General features: G+C 38.4%; 1 protein-coding gene across 1 annotated transcript in view; it reads left to right on the top strand.

Annotated features, from left to right (window-relative positions):
• NRCAM (neuronal cell adhesion molecule) overlaps window positions 1-14,191 on the top strand; it is a 149,182-nt gene that overhangs the window by 43,319 nt on the left and 91,672 nt on the right. Inside the window, exon 2 of the mRNA XM_054204362.1 lies at window positions 7,901-7,994. The gene's annotated coding sequence lies outside the window, so the exon portion shown is untranslated. The remainder of the gene's footprint in view (window positions 1-7,900; window positions 7,995-14,191) is intronic.

Genomic DNA, 14,191 nt, shown 5'->3' with positions numbered 1-14,191 from the left:
AACCAGGAACTATATGGATCTTACTTTTGAACACAACATTTTGATCCCAGGAAACTTTACTCGTACAGGAAACTGAATCTGGAAAATGAAAAAATTCAGTTTGCCTATGCAAAAATGTGAAAAAATAATGATAGATGATTCTATCAAAACATGTGCAGGGAACAAAGTTAAACCAAGGCTATGCATTCCCTAAATTCCCATATAGGAAATGGAAGTATTTTTCCCCTCGCTTTTCAAACAAACTGTAGTACTAGTAATAAGAATAATAAATAATAATAATAATAAAGAAGTCTCCAGCTGCCTAGTTAGCATACCTACTCTTGGTCTTGTGTGACCATCAAAATGAAATACTGTCCTAATCAGGTGGACATGCCAGAAGTCTTAATCGAGGTAATGATATATCCAATCATACCTGTCAATACAGAGGTATTTACTCTTAAAAGAATAATATTTATGTGGCTTCAGTTGTAGCAGTTAGGCTTACAGAAGCTTTTAAAACATTCAGGGTCCAAAATAACAGGTGAAACAACCAGCTCAATTTATTATAGCACTACGATAGTGAGCCTTCTATCTTCTTCACTGCGGTGACTTAACTGCACAAGCATCTTTTAAACTTGTTTTCCTGTGCCCCATCCCTGGGTACTTGTGAACCATGCCGTCTTTCTAGAGTTACGGATCCCATACCTGTTTGCCCAGCCTGAGACCAGCATCTGGGGTTAAACTCTACAACAAGGTTAGCTGTTGAGCTGCTTGAAGAGCTCAGCTGAGTATTACACTAGATAAATTTTTATGGGAGCATGACTCTGACCTTAGAAAGCATAAACGATTTGTGGCTTTTCTGGGTATTATCATATGCCTGGAAAGAGTTGAGGACATTTGGAAAGGAAAGCCAAAAAAATGCGTGGAAAAAACCAGATGGATGGATAATCAGTATTATCAGGTAATTGCTAGATATTTTTCAGATTTAGTTCTTCATCTTTTCTAACGAGCAGATCTCAAAGTAAGGAATTGTGTGCTGCATGTGCACATCACTGTTATTTTCAACCCAAACAGTTCAATAGGTTAAAAAGTAGTTTTGTTAATAAGACGTTCCTAATGGTTATATTAGTTTAAAGGCTTCCTGAGGCTAAAATGGTAATAAGGTATAAAACAAGATGCCATGGGTAATATTATGATTACAAAAAAATGTGCGTATCTCAGTGAACATCTTCAGAGGGAGACATGATTATTTCTGTTGAAGAAAAAATAGCTGCTATGAATGAAAATCTTCTAATAAAAATATATTGGGAGGTAAGAGAACCAGTTCAAAGGCTTCTTTTAAAGTCTCCATCACAAAGGGTCTGTTTTATTGTGATAGCTGCTGTCCTGACAGTCAAGTGACAGATTTTGCTATGGGGTTTGAGCTGTCCATTAAATATAGCAACTCCGCTTTTTGAAAGTTTTGAGTAGCCCACTGAGTAGCTACTGGCTGAAAAGTAGGAGTCACAGTGGGAAGCTGAAGGGGAACGGGCCTCTGGAGCATTTAGTGTTTAATGGATCTACAGCTGTAGTGAAGCAGTGTGCAGAAATAATTCTAATTAGGCTTGGTCAATCAGATGACAAAATGAGCCCTGCCCCTCCATCATTCAGCTCTAAAATTCAGAAGACAATTTCTCCTTAAACCTAGTTAAACAACAAAAAAAAAAATCTGTTCAATTGGTTATATTTTAGCTAATTTCTTGATACAGTATGCTGTCAAAGGCAGAGGGGAGCAAATAGTTAAGTTACTGTTTTGGCAAAATTGCCTTTTTCATCTGGGACTTCATTTTGGAAGGAATGATCAAACCCATGAAAATAGTGATTTTGAGAATTAAGCTTTTACAAGATTTAGATGTTACTAAATAAAAATAATAGATTAATATTGTGCCACGTTTGTGGCACGGTAAGTAGCTTCTTATTTACAGTTTCATGTCAGCTGTTGTCATTAGAATACACAGTTGTAAAAGTGCAATTAAAGAGCAATAACTCTGAATGGCAGAGGTTTTGCCTAATCAACACTACTTTTTTTGATGATAATCTTCACATCAAAAATAAATTGTCTGTAATTGTAGCTGAGAAGGCTAAAAGTCTTAAAAAAAAAAAAAAAAAAAAAAAAAAGTCCTTTGCAGCTGTAGAAGCGTGGTCCATACATGAAGTGGAAGTTCAATTAAGATACTCTGGTTCTATTTCAGCAAGTTTAAGAGGTCAGGTGGATGCAGTCATTACTGAACCTTACTGGCAATCTGCTTTGAAGCAGATTCTTAAGTAGAGATTGTGCTTTTGTGAATAAAAGCGTTGTTGTAATAAGCCCTGAGAACAGAATAGGTTTCAAAGGAGCAGATTAGGTTATTGTTCTGAACCAATGCTGGTGCTAATAAATGCTGTCAGAATTCTTACTGCTACCTATAAAAAGATGCAAACCCCCTAAAGTTAGAAACGTTTTCACTGGATTTAAATAAATAAAAAAAAAAAGTCCAGATTTCTGGTAGAACAGAAATTAAAAGTTTTAAATAGGGTTTCTTTCTTTAGGCATTGGAAAAAAGCTACTGTTCTGTACCAGGGTTGCTTCAAGGTAGTTTCTTGGAAAGCCAAGGTGGTCCGGATGTTCACGTGCTGTGTGTGCAATCAGTGGCTTTAATACTGTGTGCAAGCACATTCAGCTCTTCTAAAATGTTTTCGTTTATTTCTCGTTATGTTTAAATTTTCTTTCTTGTACTGGAATGTCACTACTCAGCACAAATAGTAGCTTTTGCAATGATCTGCCTCTCAGACACTGTCAGTGGAGACCAGAGGATGCCCCACTGGTAAGTCACCAAGTAGAATGAACATAAAGGAAAAATGAGCTCTAAGTTAAGAGGCAAGTCACAGGTCGTTGCTTAGTGGGAAACTGCGGGTAAGGTAATATCTGGATGAAATCTTTGTTGATTTTACTGGCTGTGTTGTTTTTGCACTGTGTATCATGAAAAGGAACTATATATTTTTCTTTCTTTTTGTTGATAGAAACCAATTACTCTTAAACAAACAAACAAATGGAAAAATACCCTAATACAGTGAGCATCATTTTACTAAAAGGCTCATGCAGCTGAAGCAGATTTAGCTCTGCATTTAAATAAATACAGGGAAATGTTTAACCCCTATTGTATGGACACAAAGCCTATGCTGATCACACAGAAGCTTGGGAGGGCCGAAGACAAAGCAACAGGCTGCTGGAAACGGCTCCTCTTGTACGTGCTGCTGCACACAGTCCAGCAACAGCAGGGCTTAACAGCAGAGTTTTGTCAAGATTACAACATGAAGGGGAGCATGTTACAAATTCTTACCTCTCACTAACAAAAGGAAAGGAGGGGGGGAAAAAAATAACCAAACCAAAAAAGGGAAGAGGACTATATAGCTATATGCACAAGGTAATGGCTGATTTCCCTTTTCTATTCCGATTCTTCTCAATCGCTTACATAATTGGTATTTGTGTTCCTAAGCATTAGTTAGTTTGATTTACTGAAATGAAGTGATGAAATGGAGTTTATACCTCTGAAGAGGAGAATAAACCTCTTCTATGTAACTTCCTGAAATATTTGACTTTGGTTAACAGTCTAGGAATTGAAATCAATGCATTTATTATTTATATCCATGGAGGGAAGGCATGACTCTGCAACATTTTAAAGATCAGGTGAAATTCATAGTGTTTTGATTATTATAATATGTGTAAAATTAAGGCATTGTTCTTACAGATGTTAACATAATTGAGACTGGACTACTTAGGAGATGTCTTCATGAGGATGTGTATATAAGAAGTGAAAAACTGCAGTTATTTTTGGTGTATTTCCAGGATATTTTTTTCCATTGTTACTTTGTCAGAATCATCTGGGGTTGAGCGCTACCAGAAGTAAGATAGATATGACAGAAAGATGGATCACTGCCCTCATCAACCAACAGGGTAGTTTCTCTTTTTCTGAGGGTTCCTCATCACTCCTTCGTTCTGAAAGAAGAAATGACATGAGGGTGAATAATGGAGCTCTGCAGTGCTGGATCGCATAAAACTGCACTTAAATACACTAAATAAATTCTATATGTCACACAGCAAATATTTTTCCAGGTCCCCTGAAAATGCTTTGCATTAAATAGCTTTCTGCAGTATTGTAAAGTAAAAGGAAACTGAATTATATATGGGTATGTATATATTGTTAATTTTAGGAGAAAGACGCATATTGTCTCATTCTAGTGTCTTAACTTTTTTAATTAATATTTTGAATACATTCTATATAAAACCATTTTGCCAATCAGATTATATAAAATAAAAATGGAATTTTTGTATTTCGAATTTTTTTTACACAGTTATGTATTACAATCTATGTATTTTTCATTCAAAATTTTACTTCTCTGAAGTCTGACACCACAATTAGTAGAAAAGCTTGTAAAGCAACAATGCTACGTAAATTTTAGTTCTTTCACAAAATTTTAAATAAGTACACAGTAAGCATAATGTCAGGTGCAGAAAAGTAAAAAGTGTGCTTTACACTTACAAAATATGCTAGCAGCCAAACTCATGTACAAAAAGTCAGAAGTTACATGATCCCAGGTCATGTAACAAATTTTAAGCCAGGTTTCATCTAAACTATTAGACTTCTTTAAACCGTCTTTTTTGCCCTCCTCCTTGATTTTTCTTTCTTTTTCTTTTTTTTTTTTTTTTAATTCATGCTGTCTCTCTCACTCATGGTTTTCCTGTAAAGGTACAAATACTCCTGTCACTTTGGAAACCAGACATCTGGTTATTAATTTACATTTTTGGACATGAGGGTTTCCTGGCTAGGAAGAAATATATGGATCTTTACTTCTTGCTTCTCTAAGATCATGCCACCAAGCCCTTCAAAGGATCCTCTTCGTGCACTTAGCATTGTGAATAAGAAGGCAAATTTAAAAACCCCCTGAAATTGCTGCTTCTTCATTGGATCTGAGTTGATTTTTGGATGTACAGGTGCTCTTCTGTGTGTGATTTACAGACCTCATTATGATTTCCTTGGAGTTTCAAGCTTTTGTTAAGCTCCCTCCTAAGAGACTATCAGAGAAAATAAATAACGTCACAGCAAAAGAATCTGATCGTGGACTGTAAATAGGTTAAAGGCACAGATGTCAAGAAGAACTATAGCAAATATTTATTTTTGGAGCAGCATGTGTGTAGTCCAGGCATCCAAAGAGTCTGATATTCTGACCATTTCTTACCCAGCAATTGAAAACAGTTTGACTGTAGTACAGTTTCTTTTCTCCCAATAAAACACTGTAAATTGTAATTCATTATAGTATGTCCCAAACAATATGTATTATTGCATAACGATGTTTACTTCAAAAGAGTTGGGGAAACCAAGTGGTGAGGTTTCTTTCACTTCTTTTAATGAGTGTTAAAAGTCTGGGAAAGGTTACTCGCGGTGTCAACAGAGCCATGGTGTTCTGCTGTATGTGAGGTCTTACACAAGCTATCTCTGGGTTTAAGATCATGCCTAACTTTTAGATGTAGCCCTTGGGGCTACAGCTGTCCCTTGCTGGTAATAGCTAGTAATAAAAAGACAGGGACAAATTCCTGTCATCAAGGTAGGCTAATTGGTAAGGGTTGGTCTGCCTCTACATTTTAATGCTGAGAGTTGGGGTGGTTCAGCCTGGAGAAGAGAAGCCACTGGGGAGACCTTATACCACCTTCCAGTACCTAAAGGGGGCCTACAGGAAAGATGGGGAGGGATTCTTTATCAGGGAGTGTAGTGATAGGATGAGGGGTAACGGTTTTAAACTGAAAGAGGGGGGATTTAGATTAGATATTAGGAAGTAAATCTTTACTGTGAGGGTGGTGAGACACTGGAACAGGTTGCCCAGAGAAGTTGTAGATGCCCCGTCCCTGGAAGTGTTCAAGGCCAGGCTGGATGGTGCTTTGAGCAGCCTGGTCTAGTGGGAGGTATCCCTGCCCCTGGCAGGGGGGTTGGAACTAGGTGATCTTTAAGGTCCCTTCCAACCCAAACTGTTCCCTGATTCTAAAGTGTGCTCTGGTTTTGTCTTGGGAACAGTGAGTTGGTGGACCAAACCAGCCAGGAGGCAGCGCGAATGGCAGGGTAGATGTAGCTGCCTTTATATAATAGGATATGTGTGATCACTGTTGTACTCAAGTATTTTGACCAGTGAAGAGCTGTATGCACGTAGCAGTTCTGAATGCAACTTCAGTGGTGACTTTGGCTCATCAAGGTCCTGTTGGTTTGCAGACAGCTGTTCCTGCTGAATTTAGAGGTGGGGGGTAGGAAAGGATTTGAGTGCCTGAATAAAGATGAAGGCAACAAAGTGAATTACCAAAGTGGATTTCACCCCAGTGAAGTAAATTATATATGCCAAATTCCCAAAGTTACAAAGATAATGTATTCTTTGGGTGCTTTATTATGTAAGAGCAACAAGTTGATTTGCAAGAGCATGATAAAGAGCAATTTATGAGAAGTGCTGTTTGTTAAACTGGTCTGCCAGCTGGCAAACCCCTAACTGTTGACCAGAATTCTCTTGTAGCTGTTTCTTCCAGTAACAATGAAAAGGCTTCTTAAAGTACACTGAAAGAAATTCTATGGCTGTGTTATCGCTTTGGTGGGAAATTAAACCTATCTTACTATATACTGTTGTAAATTGAGCTTTTGCAGTCTCTCCTGTTTTACCTTGCAAAATAGTGCTAAACTGCACTATTCAGTAACTCTAATTACTTTTCTACAGATAAAATGTGTACTTCTATGTACAGTATATAAAACAATAGGTGCTGTAGTGATGCTAATCTATTGCTATTGGCTTCACTTCATCACCAGCTCACTGAAATAAGGAGTACATATAGTGGCAAGCATAGCTGAGTTTGCACATGTACTGTAAAATTAAAAGACTGTAAGGGAAATCCTCAGTTAGAAATTTTTTGAAGCTCACTTTGAAAATACATGATCCTACTTAAAGCTTGCTTGCTTGCTTGGAAGTTCAACTCCCTGCATGTATTACCATGGAAAAATAAGCAACATCCTTCTCAACAAAACATCAAATATGTTTAAAATGGGGTGTTCAAGTAACACAGAGTAAGAGAAGAGAGGAACTGGGTGTATCATTCTTGTGAATAAATGGAGAAGGTAATAGCTGAATCCAAAACAAAAACCTCTCCTGCTGTTTCCCCTTTCTTTGTATTGTGCTTTCAATGTGGGGGCCTTGGGTGGAAGGAGGGGGGTTGTCTGTCCCATCCATCAACTAGAATTTGGGATATTCTCCTAGAAAGTGTAAGATCAGACAGTTTAAAAATTTACTATGATTCTATGATCTCTCTCTTTCTGGGCAAGTGCCGTGACCAAAGGCTTTTCCTGCAGCAGAGGCTTGCTGTCAGCAGCTGTGATCTCTTCCAGCAGATGTCTAATCAGAAGCTTAGGCATCAGTGTCCCAAAGAGTGCTGAAGTGTTTGGCCTGAGGAGAGAGGTCCCCGGTAGGCCGTAAGTTAGGTTACTGAACGTTGGGAAGATGTGCTTAGGCTTTACTACTGGTTTGTTCAAGCTTTGCAAAGCACTGACTGTTTTTCACTGATGATACAGCAAACCTGGGTAACTATATGGGTGGTCTGGTCTGATCTGATGTGACCAGCTATATTATTTTGGAGAGATAAATGCAAAAGCTGATTTTGAAACCTAGGCTAGGGAACTTCTTTTTTTCCTAATGCTTCTTATTTTTTCTTCAGCCTAACACATATAAATTAGTTCCTATTAAAATACTATTCCACTTGACTTAACTGGATTTAGTATTGCAGCTATATCAAGACATATTTGATGTATTTCTTGTAGTTTAACAGTGAACGTAATTATTAGCCTCTATAAATATTTCTGGTTGTATATTATTTTTCCAGGCAAGGCAGTAACACAAGACCTGTCATACAGAGGATAAGAAGGAAGGAAAAGTAAAGAGATAGACCATCTTGCTCTGAAGCTATTTGTACAAAGGTAAGATAATTTTTCCCCTAAATTTTAACTTCCTATGCTAGCTGGGGAAAAAAGCTACTGGCATTAAGTTTTCATCTGTTATTGAGTACTATCAGGGTTGTCATATAATTTGTTCTGTGTTTACCTGCATTTCCGTGTTTGTTTGAGTTAACAGTTTGTGATTACTACGATTTTTAAAATGTCAGCTCAGCTTTTAACTGAAGGGCTCATATCAAATACGTTAACTAGAAAAGCAGCTGAAAGTATCTCATAGCTTCGCATAATTGAAGGTAGGCTTAATCATCTCTGATGTTCCTTGCTGGAGAGAACAGGAGGGCAAGTCAGCTACTAAAAAAGTGAGTCTGGAAAAACAGACTTAGAAGGAACTTGAGATATTTTTGTAGCGAAAAACTGGGAGGTTTTTTATCCTAGTATAAATCACAGATTTTGTGATGGGGACATTCTGAATTCTTCATTCTCATGGTTTAGGTCCTAAGGTTAAAATGCCTGTTTTGGAAGTTTTGAAGTAAGCTTTGATTTTTCTTTTTTCAATCCTTCGCCAACCCCTCCCTGCTCTTGTATTTGAACAGCATAAATCTTTCAGCATAAGAACAGAGATAGCTTTACTTGAAGTCAGTAGTAGTTGCTGAATAGTCATCTGTGTTTTAATATCTGATTTTTTTTTTGACCAAAAAATCTGATCTGGGGGTCTTGAATACAGTATTGTATACAGTCTACTAGAACAGACCTTTTCTATCATTTACGGTGCGTAGGCGTGGGTAGCTGCACAGTGTTTTATCCCCCATTTATGCGTTCAAGCAGACAGCATCTGAAACAGAAGGGAGGAGATGGGCACTGAAACATTTTGACTTACGAACTACATGCTGGTGGTGTTACTAAAAGTAACATTTAGTGCATCCTCTCCCTTCAAAGAAGATTTTGGTTTTTTTTTTTTTAATCTTTCAGGGATCTCTCATGAAATGGTCCTTAGGTTAGTCACTCAAGAGTTAAATGTAGCTTTGGATAAAGAGGACTGTTACTGTAAGGTTTTTAAACTAGACTGCTCTGAAAAAAAGATAACCATTGAAGACTCTGAAAGACTTTTTGGATGGTAACCAAGTTAAGGAAGCTCTGAGGTTCTTTGGCTTTGCTGCTGGCTGCTCTCGCTCACCAGGATCCTGGCACCTTATCCCTGTGCCCTCATTGCCTCCATAGCTCCAGTTCTCCTGTCAGGGAATGCCACCATACAATAGATCCCCTGGGGCTACTTGGATGAGTGACAACCAGACAGCTCCAAAGTGACAAGTGTTTGAATGTCTAATTGGGTCAGTGCACAGGTGCCTGCTCCTCATGAGTGAGATGTTCTAGCTTTTCTCTGTGATGTTCTCTTGGTTCCTCTCGTTTTTCCTACAGTTGTAAAACAAAGCTGTCAGCATGCTGATGTGAGAGAACAGGCGTTATAAAAGGAGGAGGATGCTTTCCCATTAGCCTGTTTTGGTTAAACTAGCTTTACCGCTTGAGTACGGACTGGAGGGGAGGCAAAGAAATCCATTAACGTGATGGATGTTTGCTGATACAAACAGACACTGTAATAGACAATAAAGCGATTTATTTGACTGATGAAAACAAATACGTTGTCTTAATCTCTATGTTAGGTAGTTCTCATACTGGTTAGACCTAGAGGCTTGGGCATCAGGAAATCTATGTGAAAGAAAAAGAACTTGTTTTCTTGTATCTACACAATGAGGCTTCTCCTAAATCTAATAAACCACTTGCCTTTGTAGAATGCAGTCAGATGTAGGCAATTAATGTGCAAGGGAACTGTTTCATCTTATTGAAGCCTTGGTCTGTGCAGAGAAAACAACTGACATTAAGTCCATAGTCCATATTACTCAGATGTAGTTGCTCTCCTTTTGTCTCTTCCTCAAGGAACCATAGAATACCTGGGGTTGGAAAGGGAGTTGGGAGGTCGTCTAGTCCAACACCCCCCTCTCCTCCAAGCAGGGTCAACTAGAGCAGCTTGCTGTTTGGACAATGGATTCAAGTGCTTGACCATCCTTATAGTATAAAAAAATACTTTCTTTTGTTCAGGTGGAATTTCATCTGTTTTAATTTATGCCTATTGTCTCTTGCACTGTCGTGGGGCGCCACCAAGAAGTGTTGTTTACCCCTGCCCCCATCAGGTATTTATACATGTTGATAAGATCTCCCTAGCCTTCTCTTCTCCAGGAAAGAGTCACAGCTCTTTCAGTCTCACCACATGTGTCAGATGCTCCAATCCCTTAATCGTCTTTGCAGTCCTTCACTCGGCTCACTCTAGGATGTTTATGTTTTGCTTGTACTGGGGAGCCCATGAGTGTACACAGGACTCCAGGCATGTCTCATCAGTGCTGAGTAGAGGGGAAGGATCATCTCCCTTGACCTGCTGGCAGCATTTTTCCTGATGCAGACCAAGATGCTATAGGCCTTCCTTGCTGCAAGGGTGCACTGCTGGCTCATGGTCTGCTTGGAATCCACCAGGACCCCCAAGTGCTTTTCTCCAGGGCTGCTTTCCAGCTGGTCATCCCTCATCCTGTACTGGTGCCTGGGGTTATTCCTCCCCTGGTGCAGGACTTTGTATTATCCTTTTGTTGAACTTCATGAGATTCCTCTTGGCTTATTACTGAGACTTTTGAGGTCCCTCTGAATGACAGTGCAACCAGCTGGTGTATCAGCTACTCCTCACAGTTTGTGTCATCAGCAAACTTGCTGAGGGTGCACTCTGTCCCATCATCCAGGTCATTAATGAAGTGGTTAAACGGTACTGGCCCCAGTATTGAACCCTGGGATAGGATGCACCAGCAGTGACTTTCCTCCAGCTGGACTTCACGCTGATCACAACCCTTTGAGCCCAGCAGTTCAGCCAGATTTCAGCCCATCTCACTGTCCATTTGTCTAGTCTGTACTTCATCAGTTTGTCTATGGGGATTTTATAGGAGACAGTGTCAGAAGCCTCGCAAAAGTCAAGATAAACAACATCTGCTGCTCTCCTGTCATCTACTGAACCAGCCATTAGCGGATCTGTTCTGCTCAGAGCGTCTCAGTCCCAGCAGGTGCTGCTGGCAGGGTTGCTCCATGAAATCAGTGTCTCCCCAGTTCAAGGTTTTATTTAAAACAATATTATCAGTTTTGCTTTGGCTGACTTGCATGTGTGTTTCTAAAATAATGCATTTTTAATGGTGTCTATTTAAAAGTGTGAAGAGTAGTCATTTAAACACTGTCAGATTTGAAAGTATCTGAAGTGGTGTGAAGTCAGCAACATAGCCATTGTCAACATTATTTACATAGCAACTGTTTATGTTTCTACCTTGCTATCCTTACTAAGAAAAAGACCTGCTGAGAGGGGCAAAAAATAAAGACAAAAAAGGTTTGACACAGTGTCTTGAAGCTGTTTGCTATAAGATAAACAGACCGAAGAAAGGAAACTTTTAAAGAGTAGGAATCAGAGGAATTATTTATAGTAATAAGAGTAACAGAAGTACAATTTTTCAAATATACATTATTCCTTGTAAAATTTTGATTGTGCAAAATGTCCTCATTTTAACAGGGCTGGCATATCATCTAGTTAAATTTAGGAAACTTGACAGGAGAAATCATCTGGAAAAGGGAAGCATATTTCAGTAATGTATAGTTTCTTACCTTCAGCAAAGAGAGGATGAAAAGGGTTTCTTATTCAAGAGTGTAAATTTAAATATTTTTAAGTGACAGAAATTACCTCTAGAAATCAGGGATGTTTTTAATGGATTGGAAAATGAGGGGAACGCTGCTAGTTTCTTCTGTGGAAAAGCACAAATTCATTTGTGTTAAAAATATCTCCCAAAGCTTTTACTTAGTGATAATAAACTGATGTGTTTCATAACTTCATTTACAGCTAAACAATCTTAAACAGAAGTAGTTGTAACCTATTTAGGGATCACAGCCACTCTAGTTCTACAAAAGCCTGCCCAAATGTAGTGAGTGTGTGGTTTCTAGGATGATTGTAGTGTTTGTATAAAATGTTAGGTTTTGCCTAGCTTTTTTTCTCACTTTACAGTCTCTGATTTCCTCATAAGTAAATTGGTTAAATTAAATGGACCTCTTCAGATGTTCCTTTTTTAGCTCTCTTGCAATGTGTTTTTTCAATATGCTAAAAAAAAGGACAGCACGTAAGGAAAATATATAATTCTCAGTTACTGATGCATAGAGTCCTTTCACAAGAACTTTTGGTGATGACTTAGGAGTGCCACTTTTATGCTACGTGCATTATTGCAAATTTGAGTAAGTTCCTGTGGTAATCATGAATGCAACCAAAGATGCCAAAAATAAACATTTTAACATTTATGTTAGGAGGGGAGTAAGGAAAAGAAACATTAAACCAGTCTTTGTTCTATTTTTTTTTTCTGTGTATTTGAAAGCTTTCTGAGCTTTCAACTTCCTGCGAGGGAAGCAATTGTGAAAGATCTTGGGGAAATATTTGAGTGCCATATTTTTGTTCCTTGCTGCGTATGCATTCACTAATCCCAACTGACTGTGAAACACAGAAGGCAGCAACCACAACTACTAAGACATGATTTATTCTACCCCAGTTTAGGTGCTTGGATACCTCAGTTAAATTAGCAGCACAGTGGTTTAATCAATGGGAATTGATCCAGTTAAAGAGGAACACTGTTTTTGATAGGTGATCTTAATTCTTTTTTTAACTTACCTCACCTGCCTACCGTATGTCCACTCAAATGTGTGCAAGCACAAAAAAAAGAGTTGGTGCATAAGCACTAACAAGGAGCAGGGACGGCTGTAGCGAGTAGGAATGAGGGGGAATAGGAGGTCAGTAAACTGCTGAAGAAACATTTGTTTGTTGAACTTCAACTTAGGAATTTCCCTGCTCTTTCAGCTGTTCTTTTTCTTCAATTCTCTTAATCAAGTTAGAATTATTATTCCTTGTATGTTGTTGCACTGATTCTCACTATTGTTGTCTGTTTGTAAAAATACTGTTGCTAGTATGAAGTGGACAGCTTTAAGGAAATATTTTGGTTCTGTTGCTTCTTGATATTGAAACTCTTAAAAAAGCTAAAACTCTTTGAAAATTACGTTAACGTACCTTGATGTTACCATACAGGATTCTTTTATCAGAATGAAGTATTTATATGCACCATTAAAATAGCTTTTCAGTTAGCTATGTTTATTTCCAAATGTTTTTTTGACACTCGTAACAAAATGCATAGTTACAGGATCACAGAATGGTTGAGTTGGAAGGCACCTCTGGAGGTCCTCTTGTCCAATCCCCCTGTTCAACCAGGGCCACCCTGGGCTGGTTGCCCAGGACCATGTCCAGATGGCTTTGAACGTCTCCAAGGATGGAGACTCACAACTTGCGCCAGTGCTCGGTTGCCCTCACAGTCAACAACAGTTCCCTGACGTTCAGAGGGAACCTCCTGTGTTTCAGTTTGTTTGTGCCTGACTGACCTTAGTATGCGCAAACGATCTCAAAGCTTTGCTTTCCAGAGATCCGTGACTGCACCTTGTCTATCTTTCAAAGCTAGCTTTTAGGAGGACTTGTAGTCCAAGAGTTTTATTTAAAAGTATTATACTGTTGAGTGTACAAACTGGGAAAGAAAACCACATACCAGATGTTATTCTTGAATACTTGGGCCAGGTCCAGTAGTAAGAAAGCCTTCCGGAGCTTGGAAACGCTTCACCACTCAAAATTTATTTATTGGAAACTTGGGAAGTATTCTTTTTCTGGATCAGTAAGAGGAGCGATATAAACCATTTTAAATGTTGGTGAAGTCAGTTACATACTTTTAAATTGGTACAATCAAACATCATCTTTTATGAGCATGTCACTAGATAGAAACGGAAACAAAAGCCAAGATAAGGCACTACAACACAAATGCTATTTTCTTTTTTTAGTTGAAAGTTTCTCAATGGTTGACAGTATTCCCTGTAGCTGATACTTCTTTAATTACAGAACAACTACTAGATTCTTTCTAGTTTTCTCTCAGTTAATACATTAACACCAGCTTGTGCATATCTTTGTTTTATAAAGAAACATGGAGGGGGTAATAGGGGAGAGGTAATGAAACAGAGAATGTTGCCATAAACTGTTTTTAAAAAATCTGACAGAGTAAAAGCAAATGCTTAAGTTAACCAATATTAAAATTTTTAAGTTCCAACTGAGGAATTTTTTTACGTGAGTGCAT

Source organism: Rissa tridactyla, chromosome 1 (assembly GCF_028500815.1).
Source record: "Rissa tridactyla isolate bRisTri1 chromosome 1, bRisTri1.patW.cur.20221130, whole genome shotgun sequence".
Lineage (NCBI taxonomy): Eukaryota > Metazoa > Chordata > Aves > Charadriiformes > Laridae > Rissa > Rissa tridactyla.
Note: the sequence above shows the minus strand (reverse complement) of the source record. Positions and strands in the feature narration are given on the sequence as shown.